The sequence below is a fragment of the Peromyscus californicus genome, unplaced genomic scaffold, assembly GCF_007827085.1.
Source record: "Peromyscus californicus insignis strain IS unplaced genomic scaffold, ASM782708v3 Scaffold_6__1_contigs__length_162567912, whole genome shotgun sequence".
Classification (NCBI taxonomy): domain Eukaryota; kingdom Metazoa; phylum Chordata; class Mammalia; order Rodentia; family Cricetidae; genus Peromyscus; species Peromyscus californicus.
In genome coordinates, this window is record NW_026294584.1 from 81,616,542 (window position 1) to 81,628,598 (window position 12,057).

At 43.2% G+C, this 12,057-nt stretch overlaps 1 protein-coding gene across 3 annotated transcripts in view; it reads left to right on the forward strand.

The window, feature by feature from the left end:
• The first annotated feature begins 5,295 nt into the window (after positions 1 to 5,295).
• Positions 5,296 to 12,057, forward strand: part of Ndnf (neuron derived neurotrophic factor) — a 50,010-nt gene continuing 43,248 nt past the window's right edge. The window contains exon 1 of one of the 3 annotated variants that reach the window (XM_052719926.1): positions 5,296 to 5,453. The gene's annotated coding sequence lies outside the window, so the exon portion shown is untranslated. Of the gene's footprint in view, positions 5,454 to 5,780; positions 6,293 to 7,078; positions 7,218 to 12,057 lie in introns of those variants that run through there. The other 2 variants (XM_052719925.1, XM_052719928.1) reach the window with 2 other exon arrangements.

A 12,057-nucleotide genomic window follows, 5' to 3' on the forward strand; every position in this document is an offset into this window, starting at 1 on the left:
GAGAGCTATCAAGTTCACTGTGACAGACTCAAGTTCTGTAAATGCTCAGATTTTGTTTTCATTGAAAATAAATGCTGCTGCTTATTATCTCGAATAGACGGATATTTCATTAATTTGAAAAAGGTCCATCAGTATACAAATCAAAATAGCACAGAATGTTTACCAGTTATTCTTTAGGTCTATATTTCAGGCAAAAAACAGTTTCATCTCACAACTCAATTATTGAAATACTTTATTTCATGATAGATACTGTGTGTACTTCAATATGCAATAGAAGAGCTTATGTGCATTGCCTGTTTTGCCACAGGGACTATTAAAAATACATAGAGCTGAAATTTCAATAAATGAATAATTTTTGTTGTTGCAACAAAGGTGTTCTTAAGGGTAACTGAAATTTGTGGCAATGAAAATGAAATAACCATGAAAAAGGTTTCATGGCATTGCTACTTTCAATCAGGTACTAGCAGATTTCCCCACCAGTGTCTTGGTACTGTTAGTACCAACATCACTACAGGAAAAAGGGCAAATCAGTATCTTACAATTGACCTAAAATTAGTCTCCCCTGAAAGGAGGCAGAGACATACTTGGGGGACTGACCCTAACACACAGACTTGAGTTAAGAGTCCTCCCAAATAAATTTAATGTCCACTCTGAATTTTCTAATATTTTTCAATTCATTGAATATAAATTTTGTAATTTCCACAGTTAAATTTGGGCAAAAATGAGCAAATACCTATGAAGGACCTTAATATTTAATACTATTCCATGAAACATATAAGTTATAACTTGTTATATTTTATATTCTGAAAACATTAATACTCAAGATTAGAATTAAATATGACTGGCTAAAATAATGCATATTCTATCTAATATGGCATAGTACCTAAGTCTTCAAAACATACAGAGAACACGTGAATATAAAAATACAATGCCACTGGTTTCAGTTTTTTGAGAAATGAAACATTTGATGATACATTTTTTAAGAAAATAAATACATTGATAAGTGCAAATCCTGACTTTTGGAATGGTTGTTTGTATGCATTCCCATTAAAATCATATTCATGGTTTGGGGATTTAGCTCAGTGGTAGAGCGCTTGCCAGCAAGCACCAGGCCCTGGGTTCGGTCCTCAGCTTCGGAAAATTCAAAAACATATTCACTGAGTGCTTACAGATTTCCCTACATGGACTCAGGTCTGTCTTTTAGGTGCAGAATTAATAAGTCCCTTTAATGTCTTTTAGACTTTCTTCCTAATTTAGAATAATTCCAGAGTTATGGGCTCATTTGAGCACTCCACACATCCTATGAAATTGATCTGGTAGACTTGGCTACCTCCGTGGTACTGACCTGGAAACGGACTCTTGGAGAAATGGTAGATCTCTCTCCTGCATCTTCAGGTGTTCCTTGCCCTCCTGATTTTCCTCTGCCTCATGTAATCCAGGCCAGTTGACTCACAGAAGATAAAAAATGACAAATGTTACAAAAATGTATTCCTCATAACTCTTTCCTCTAATGGTCAGGTAGTGAAACAAATGAGACCAAAGTCTCTATTCTGATGAATTTAGTTCTCTCTCTGCTATTGTCTGGATGGATACTTCATACATGGGCAACACAAAAGAGATGTCAAGATCATCCATGCATGTAGTAAACAATGAATCAGGATTATAATAGAGGATTCAGAAACTCACACAGTTAAAGCCCCCTATGTCAACAGCATACATTGGAGAAAAGACAGCTTTAAGTTACAATGCTGGAAATTGTGTTCCACATAAAAAAAAAAATGAGACTAGATCCATATCTCTCACCCTGCACAAAAGCCAATTAAAAATGAATCAAAGACCTTAATGTAAAATCTGAAACTTTAAAACCACTAGGAGGAAAGACTTCAAGATATAGGCAAGAAATTTCTGTAAAGGAAATAATCCCAAGAATTAACAAACAGGCTTAAATGAAATCAAGAAAATTTTCAACACAAGAAACTTATGAGCAAAGTAAACAGCCTACAGAAGGGAAAAGAACTTTCCAAGCTTCACATCATACAGGGAACTAAAATGGAATATACATAAGGAACTGCAAAAATCTAAACACCACAAAAAACTCTAAACATCAAAATTCAAATGACATGATCCAATCAATAAATGTGCTAATGACCTGAGCATACAGTTCTCAAAAGAATTATAAATGGACAATATATGTTTTAAAAGACATTCAACATCCTCAAGCATCAAGGAAATGCAAATTAAGACTGACTTGAGTTTCTACCTCACCCAAGTCAGAATGTCTATGATCAAAACAAATAAACAAACAGACAAACAAACAAAAATAGCGTAAATGGTGATGGGTTTAGGAAAGAAGAACTCTAGTCATCACTGATGGGAATGTAAACTTGTATAGCCACTTCAAAACAAAACAAAACAAAACAAACAAACAAAACCCCTGAAACTAGTTAGGGCTAGACAAATGGCTCAGTGGTTAAGAGCATTGGCTGCTCTTCTACAGGACCTGGGTTCAATTCCCAGCACCAACATGGTGACTAACAGTCACATGTAACTCCAGTTCCAAGAGCTGTGACACCCTCTTATGGTCTCTGCATACATCAGGTACACAAGTAGTGCCTAGACATACTTGCAGGTAAAATGCCCATGCACATAAAAAATAAATTAATTAATTAAAACCCAAAATAGAACTAATTTATGACCCAGCTACACCACTCTTGAGAATGTACCCAAAGGGCCCTGAGTCAACATTCCACAGAGATACTTGCATATCCGTGTTTATTGATACAGTAATCACAAGAGCCAAAAAGGAGAAGCAGCCTAGATGTCCATTAACAGATGTGAGGATAAAATGTGGTATATATATATATATATATATATATATATATATATATATATATATATATATATATACAATGGAATTTTATGCAGCCATAAAGAAAAGTGAAATCATGACATCTGCAGAAAAATGGATACAACTGGAAATCATTATGCTAAGCAAAATAAGCAGACTGGGAAAGATAAATACTGTTTCCTCTCACATGTAGAAGCTAGATTTGACGTTATTTATATGTATGCAGATATGTATGCGTTTATATGTAACTGAGGGGAGTAACTGAGGAAGTAAAGGGAAGAGAGGGAACAGTGGGGAGACACATGAGAACAAGGAGAAACTGCACATATGTATGGGGAATGTCACCACAAACCCCATGATCTTGGGCCTGCAGAGGTGGCTCAGTGGTTGAGAGGGTGTGCTACTTTTGCAGAGGACTTGGTGTTTGGTCCCCAGTGTTCATGTTGGGTGTGTCCTAACAACCACTAACTCCAGCTCCAGAAGATCTCACACCTTTTTCTGGCCTCTCAAGGACTATACTTTTGTGCATAGCAACACACATACACATGACTAAAAACTAAAAACTTTAAAGACTTTTAAAACATTACTCTGTATGTTAAGCTAATTATTTTTAATAAAACCACATTTCAGTCAGATTATATTAATCTGTCACATCCTAGAACAGTGACCAGTCCCTAACTCCTTTGGCTTACCAGTTTGGCTTTCTTTCTGGTCTCTCTCTCTTTTTCTTGGCCAGGTTCTCTTTCCTCTCCCTATTTCTGTAACACTCCTGTGCTGGCATGGCCAATCCCCCCTGTTTTCCCACCCCTGATGCCTCCCTTCTCCTTCTTCTCAGACATACAGAACTCCTGAATGCTGATGACCCCTAATTCCAGCCTGACCTCCCTCAGAAGCCTCCCTCCCTTTCCAGCTGCCTACACAACGCTGAATTCAGACATCACCAGCAGCCTAACTCCACACACATAAAGCAGAATATATTACTATATATATATGTACATATATGTTGTATGTGTGTATACATTTATGAGTATATATATTTCCTCACATTGCTTCTCCTGGCTATTAGCACCATGACATGTCTTGTGCCACCCAGAAAACTTAGAATCAGTCTAAACCCTCTCCTCCTATCTTCCTTTAAGTACTTACTCACCCCTGTCTGCAAATTCTAAATGTATCTGAAGTGACCCCGGCCTCCCAGCTTCCTTGGCTGAGACCTACTTCCGCTTCCACCTTGTGGAAGTCTTCACTGTTAACTCACTCCTATTTGTCTTCCAAAGAGATATCAGAGTGACCTTTCTGAATGTGGACCCGATGACACTTAACAAACCTTATGATCTGCCCTTGCTTAACACCTTTAATCATTTTCCAAACAACAGTCACCTTCAGAAGTTCTGTCTCCATGTGCTGGAGCCTGGGGTGGGAGACCTTGCTCACTTCACCTGCAATGCAGCCACACCTAACTCCTCCCTGTTCCCAGGGTACCCATGTACTCTGACACTTCCTTGACCTTTTCACTTATGTTTGTGGAATGCTCCTCCCCTCCCTCATCCTTATGTGCCTGGAGTCCTTCATTCTCCAGAGTTCCGCACTGAAATCTATACCCTGAGCACCTCCCAAGACTGTTTCTATCTATCTATCTATCTATCTATCTATCTATCTATCTATCTATCTATCTATCTATCTACCTACCTACCTACCTATCTATTTAAATTTTGACTTTTGCAAAACTATGTCACGGCAGGGAAGCACTTCACAAATCCGCCTTTGGTAGTAATCTCCCTAGCCTCAGAACTTTGGAAGATGGGTTGGACTGCCTTCTGTAAGATGTTCGTGTTTCAAAGGCATTTAACAGAAAGCTCATAGTTCTAAGTATGATTTCAATAAGGTTGTCTTTCGCCTTTGCTTTGGTGGCAACGGAAATAGACAAGCGTTTTTCATGCTTTCAGTATTGACGCTATTAACAAATCCTGGACAATATAGTTTTGGAGCTTAATACCCTAAAGGCCAAAGTCTTGAGAGAAAGAGAGAGAGGAAAGGAGGGAGGGATAGAGAAAGGAAGGAAGGAGGGAGGGAGGGAGGGAGGGAGGGAGGGAGGGAGGGGGAGAGAGAGAGAGAGAGAGAGAGAGAGAGAGAGAGAGAGAGAGAAAGAAAGAAAAAGTCTTGCTAGACTAGGTATTCAGCCACAAAAATGAGATGTGTATAGCTCCGTAAACCACCCCCACCCCACCCTCACACACGCCCAGGCTCAGGCCAGGTTGCTAATTAAGTAACTTCTTACCATAATTACCTAGTCAACCTTAATGACTTGACAATTTCTGCCCAGTCTCACTGGTCCTGTAGGGTCTTTTTTTTTTTTTTTTTTCCCTTCAATTGTTAAGACAGCTGCCGAGTTTCTAGCTGGAGAGGTTCGCAAAAGCTCCCGAGTGAAGAAGGCTGGGGCAGGCAGTCGGTGAAGAGTCGCATTCTGCGCTCAGCTTTCCTCTCCTCCAACCTCCAGCTTTCCGGATTGAACATTCTCCTATACCTAACCAAGCCCAGAGTTTCTCTCCATTGTGCTTCCTTGGCTTCTGGACAGTGCGACGGTCCCACGTGTGCATCTGGCCAGGTTGTGCATCCTTGCGGAGGTCTCAGATGAGCCCCCACCCCCCCCACCCCCCCCCCACCCCGGTGGCAGGGACCTGAAGAGAGCAAGGTGTCCTGTGTGCGTCCCCCTCCCCCCAGGGGAGCTCTTGGTCGCTGGACAGGAATGTATGGGAGAGAGAGGCAGCGAGGGAACGTGTGTGTGTGTGTGTGTGTGTGTGTGTGTGTGTGTGTGCTGCACGCTGGCGCGCGGCGGGAGTGAGGACGCGAGGCACGGTGGGGGAGCGGCGGGCAGAGGAAGGCGGGGCGGCGGGCAGCGGCGGGCGGGCTGGGAGGGGCAGAGGCTCAGGCTTCTGCTGTGACACTCGGAGCCAGAGCACACTCCTTGCCCGGAGCCGCCAGAGAGCAGAGCTAAGCGAGCCGCGTACGAGCTGCCGCCTCTGTCGCCGGTGTGCCGGGCTCTGCCTCAGCAGCCCGTGCCGGCGCTTAGCGAGCCCGCCGGTCCAGCAGCGCCAGCTCCGCGGGCGGGTTCAGCATCCTCCCGCCACCCGGCTCCGGCATCAGTTCGCACTGCCCGGCGACCTCTGGCCGGGCGCTGCTGCCTGCGACACTTCGCTGCAACTTCTGCAGCCGCTTGGAAGTTTGCAGCTCCCGCCACAAAGTTGGGACACTTGGGCAATTGAATTTTGCTCTTTCATCTGCCTCTGCCCTAGCGTGCGGGTCCCCTCGGTTCGTGGATCCTGGTGCTTGACATCTTGGTGGAATCCCGGGACGTGGACCTTCCCCGCGCACCACACCCTCGGGGAGAAATAAATTAAACAAACTTTCCTCTTCCCGCTAGGAAAAACAAACAAGTTCTTTAAGGTAAGGAGCAAGAATGAAGCAATCCTCTCCTCCCCGACGCCTGCGTGCGCCGGGGCAGATCTGGTCCGACCGCGTTTGCACCCACGGGCCGGTTCAGGTCCGGGTTGAGACGCGTCCTAACACTGGGATGGACGAGATCAGAAGCACCTAGGACACGGACATGGACATCTCTCCCTGGGCTTGTCTGGCCCGTCTATGGCTTGTCCTCCGTGAGAGGCATTAGGTGGGCAGACACAGAGCTAGGGCGCGGGGGAGCTGGACACGCGGTGTCGGGCTGGAGTCGGTCCTCGGAACCGCTGGCTTTATCCTACCCCTGCCTGAACACTGATTTTTGGCCTGCTGCCGGTGGGCTTTTGCCTTCCTCCCCCCGGTACGAGGACCTCCTCTTCCCCCGACTCTAGCTCTTCGGGACTGGGTGTTGCGGGGACGGGGGGGCACCCTCGTGGGTCTGCGAAGCTTGCGGGACTCGCGGCAGGGAGCGTGGAGGCGGGCTCCCCGCAGACGGTAATGGCGCGGCGGTGATCGGCATCTTCTGGGACTCGCCCGGGGACCCCGGGCTCTCCCCTCATTTGTCCTCTGCCACGCAGGCCGGCATCCTTAGAAAAACTTCTCTAAGCTGGGTGGTCTGGGTCCCGCGCATACTTTCCGCAGCAGAGCAGAGCGGCTTCGGAGGTCCGGACGCCCTCCTGCTGCAGCGGCCACCCTGTGTGGTGACCTCCCTAGTCTGTGTGCCAGCCAGGGAGCGTTCTAGTCGGAACCACCTTCCGACTACTGTCTGAACGCCAGCTTTCAGACCCTCTCCGCTCTTTTCGAGCGCTTCTCAAACTGCTGGATGTGGGGTGCCCTTTCCATTTTTTCTCCCGCACTTCGTTCCCACTCTTCCCGTCTTCGCCGTCCCAGGCTGAAGTGTGAGACAGTTCCCAAGGTAGGTCGCTCCAGCTGCAGCAGGGTGGCCAGGCCCTCTCTGGCGGGAGTACCTCGAAACTGGTTCACCCCAGTCTTCTATAGGTCACCGCCCTCCTCCTTGGCCCTTCAGGGCGCTGTCCATTCTCTGCTCTGGGGGCAGTTAGCTCCCTGAGTAGAAGATTGAACCTTGGAAAAGTCTCTGGTATTGATTTTTTTTTTTTTAAAGCAGAGCTCTTACTTGGGTTGGCAATTTGTTTACTTCTTGTTTTTCAGTCCCGTTAAATCACAGGGAATAGTTTATTTGTTTGCTTGAGCTGCAGTTCTCCAACACATTACTTTCTCATTCTCTCTCCACCCCTCCTTCTCCGTGCTTTGTGGCCCCCTTTTTTTTCTTTTCTTTTTTCTTTCTTTCTTTTCTTTTCCTTTATTTTTTTATTTTTTTTTATTTTTTTTTTTTGAGAAGAGGGTCTCCACTCCTCCCCATCTCCTCCCGCCGGGTCCCTGAGTGCCTGTGAGAACTAGAGGAGTCATCAATGGAAATAAACAGGACCCCCACGCCATTCCCCGCCCCCTTCAAGCAAGAAAAACCCTCCCTGGGTTCATTCAAGTAGAGATAAAACAGATAAAGCGTCCCTCCCTCCCGAGGGAACTGTTGCTGAGGATTGGATGCGTTTGAATTGTTTTATTATCCTGAAAGAGTGATGGATGGGAGCAAGAGGCAATGCGAATACGGAGCAGAGTGTGCTGGGGAGGTCGGTTTTATTATTATTCATTATTAAGTATTAAGACTGCTAATAAGGCCATCACCCTCGCTGAAGTCTGTGTTTACACCCACTTGGTTTTATGTCAATCTCTTATTACAGTGGTTTCCGAAAGCGCCAACACCACAACTGTATTCATTTCCCCACACTCATTCCACATATGGGACTAATCAACTGTCAAAAAAGATACTGTCATTTTACCAGTTTTAACGTGTGAACTTGCAGAGGGCTGCAGCCCTACGAAATGTCATTTTCATCACTTTGCCTTTTCAGAGTTTAAAAAACTTGGCAACATAATTAATTATGGTCCCAATTCCCATTTTCAATCTAAACCTATATTCAGGATTATATTAAAATATCCCATCACTCATTCTCTAAAAGTGACTCGTGAAATTACATTCCAGTTTGGGGGATGGTGGAGCAACTGGGAATGCTGGGCCCCCGAAGTTAGACAGATTAGTACTGTTGCAAATTTCCATCAGAAACTCTTCTTCTGGGGGCTGGAGAGACGGCTCAGAGATTAAGAGCTTTGGATGCTCTTGCAAAGGACATCAGTTCTGTACCAGCACCCACAGTGATCAACTCACAACTCCCTGCAAGTCCCTGTGTCCTCCCTGGCACCTGCCCTTAAGTGCTCATGTGTGTGCATATGCACACATGCACAAAAATTAAAATAAATAAAACTTTAAAACTCTTTTTCCCCTGTCTCGAAAAACCAAAAAAAAAAAAAAACCAAAAAACAAAAAACCCACCAACAACAAAAACTCTCTTTTCCTTGATAGAGAGCCATTACTCATTCCTGCTCTGCACGGTTTTTAGTGACTGTCCTTAATCATCACCATACACTGGAAACCTAACAGCTTGCAGCTTTGTCTGTATTCCTATTTTCATTTTTATGTCAGGCCCTCTTACTCATTAAACTTTTATGTCAAAAACTCCAGCTCATGGCAGCAACACTCTTTTAATTAGGAACTATAGTTTAAAAAAAAAAAAAAAAGGAGCTGCAACTCTGTAATGGGCCTAAATTGCTATGAATTATATGTGGTTTAAGTTATGCATTTATTTCAGCAGGAGCGAAAACATCTTCTAATCACTTGCACATACAGCTTTTATCTCTAAGGATGCAACATAATGTGTCATTTCAAACCATCCCTCTATGAACAAGAGAAGCCTCACCCTTAGTTTATTTGTCCCGGGTCTTAGCGTTCCTGTGCTAAGGTATGAATCTTAGAGAGAAAAACCTCACGTCCTAACTTTGTTATGTGGTACAGGGGAATGCAACAACCCCAGGAGCCCAAACAGGTTGATCTTCCGGTTACTTAGAGATTTTTCACTTGGCCCTTTTGACTTGAGGTTTCCTTGAATGGATTTAATCAACCAGACTCTGCCTGTTGTGGGGGGAAAAAAAAACCTATATTTTAAAGTTCTAACGAATTATTTGAAATGAAGGGAAGGTATTCGTGTTTATTTCTTAGCCGTTCTATTCTGCCGACCCAGAGGTCAGAATGCTCTACTTTAAAGCTGACTGTTACTCCCCACTCTCTCCAATCACTGTGTTTAGAATGAGGGCTTTTCAAGCTAACACAGGGACAGATGAGGAGTGATTATCAGAAAACACGAAGAGTATGTGGATCCCGCATAATTGCACAGATTCTATTATTTTAGCGTCTTGTCCTCTTTTTCTCTGTGATGAGGTTGTTGATACTTTCTCATAAGTATTCTTTTTTTTCCCTCTGTTTTCTTGTCATGTCTTGTTTGAGAACTGTGACCCCACAGAAGCATCCATTAAGGAATCATCCCTGCTAATCACTAGGAAGAACATACGAGGCACAGTCCTTTGTGCTGGTTCAAAGACAAGCACAACCAATACAAAGTCATCCCACCAATTCACGATCCTTGAAACAGTTTCCATGGTCTCTAAGCACTGACTTTGGAATGATTATTCTGAAAAATATAATTTATCCATTGCCTGTCGGCTCATCCCCTTACGTGCAGACACAGCACAGCTGAGTTGTTTAAAAGTTAACAACCCACAATATTTGCTTTAAAATTGATCTTAGAGTATTACTCTGCTAGTATTTAAATACCCTTCCCCACAAAAAACAAACAAAACAAAAAACAAAAAAAAAACCCTGTATTAAGGCTAGAGAGACAGCTCAGTGATTAAGAACACTCATCGCATTTGCAGAGGACCTGAGTTCAGTTTTCATAACTTACCTAGTGGTTTACAACAGTCTACAATTCCAGGTCCGGGGAATCCAATGCCTTCTTTTGACCTCTGAGTGCAGGAGGCACGTGTGTGGTGCATATGCATATCACAGGCAAAACACTCATACACATAACATAAAATAAATACATCTTTTAAAAATACTATGCATTTTATGCCCCGTAGTCTGGAGGGTTTCTACTTCCTATATATTACGAGTGATAAGAAAATTATAAAATGACAAGATGTATAGAGTCAAGCTTCCTTGTTGATTTCCATCTAGGAAGAAAAGTAAATACAGGAAATGTAGTTTCTTGTAACACATAGTAGTACATAGACCATAATTTCAGAGTGTGCGACACAACATTTTAGTGTGTTTGTACAGATTCATATATCTCTTGACACTTCTGAGATGTCACCTGGTACTTGCCCAGGGCTGCTCAGAGAAGTCTGTTGTAGGCTGCTGACTTCTTAAGTTGCAAATCTAGAGAGACCCATATCTTCTCTCTTTCTTTGCAGTCTAATGAAAACCTGCAAAGGCCAACTTCACAAATTTCACTCTTTTGAAATAGTCTACAAGCATAAATTGTATAGATAATATAAATGTCCCAAATACAAAAAAAATTGCTTGTTTTGCACTTTACAATTTAAGAGTAGAACGTTTGATGGGTGTGGAATAAGGTGCAGCATATCTCTGTGGACTCACGCCTTTGGGGTGAAGAAACAGGTCTGACCACAGAAGAGCTGAACACTGGGTCCTGCTGCAGTGTCTCTGTTGCCAAGGAACTCACTGAGCGAGATTCCATCTACGCTTCCCTTTAAAGTCCATGGTTCTCAGCACTATAACAAAGGCACCTAGAGTCACAGGACTGAATCTTGTCGTTCTTTCAATCTTTTAGAAATAGACTTTACTTAGTTGGTAAATAATTTGAGTTTTTCATTTGCCAGTCTTTCCTACTTCAAATTTGAATGACACATATTTACTATTTTACATATATTTTCCAAAGTGTATTAGTCTCCCTGGTAAAAACTCTGAAGCGAGTATTCTCTGTCGAAGAAAGACGATACAGTCCCAAAGCAGCAAAATGGATATGATTAACTTATCGAACATCTGCTTTAGTTCTTCTTTTGAAAAAAAAAATTTTTTGGTTGTGAGAATGGTAAAAGGTTTTTAGGAATAACGGATTATATAAAGTTTGGAAGGTCTTCAAAATATGATTATGTATGTTTAGAAATCAACTCATTTGAGTGGCGCTCTTAAACACTGGCTCTGCAGCATGGGGACTTTTTGAACTTAGCCAACTTACAGACCTGGAGTTGAGTGCTGCGAACACAAAGTGCGGTGACGATTGGGCCAATGACTCTAAGGGGAACCGAGGTGAATGTTCTCTTCCAGCTGCCTTGTCCGAGACAGGCTGCAGTTTAAAGGTGCAGTAAAATATGTAGTGTATTTAAGTGTACACTTTATCCACAACTAGAAGTCATTATTTCTGTATCCCAACACCGCCCCCCACCAGCCCAAGTTAGCGGACTTATGTATAAAGATGGAGATAAAATGAAACAGTAAGACTGATGTTTTCTTTTTCTTTTCTTTTTATGTTTGTCTGTTTGGGTTTTTTTGTTGTTGCTGTTATTTTGTTTTGTTTTTGTTTTTGAGACGGGGTCTCGCTATATCACCCTGGCTGTCCTAGAACAGGCTGTTTTTCAAACTCAGAGAAATCCACCTGCCTCTGTCTCCTGAACGCTGGGATTTAGGGCATGTATCACCAGCCTGGCTGAGATTTTCTTTTTATAAAATAAACAATAAGGTCTGTCCCCACAATTAGAATACCCTGTGGAGTGTTATTGTATCTTGCTTTAGGAAGGACCACGCCTATTTTTTAATTATAATA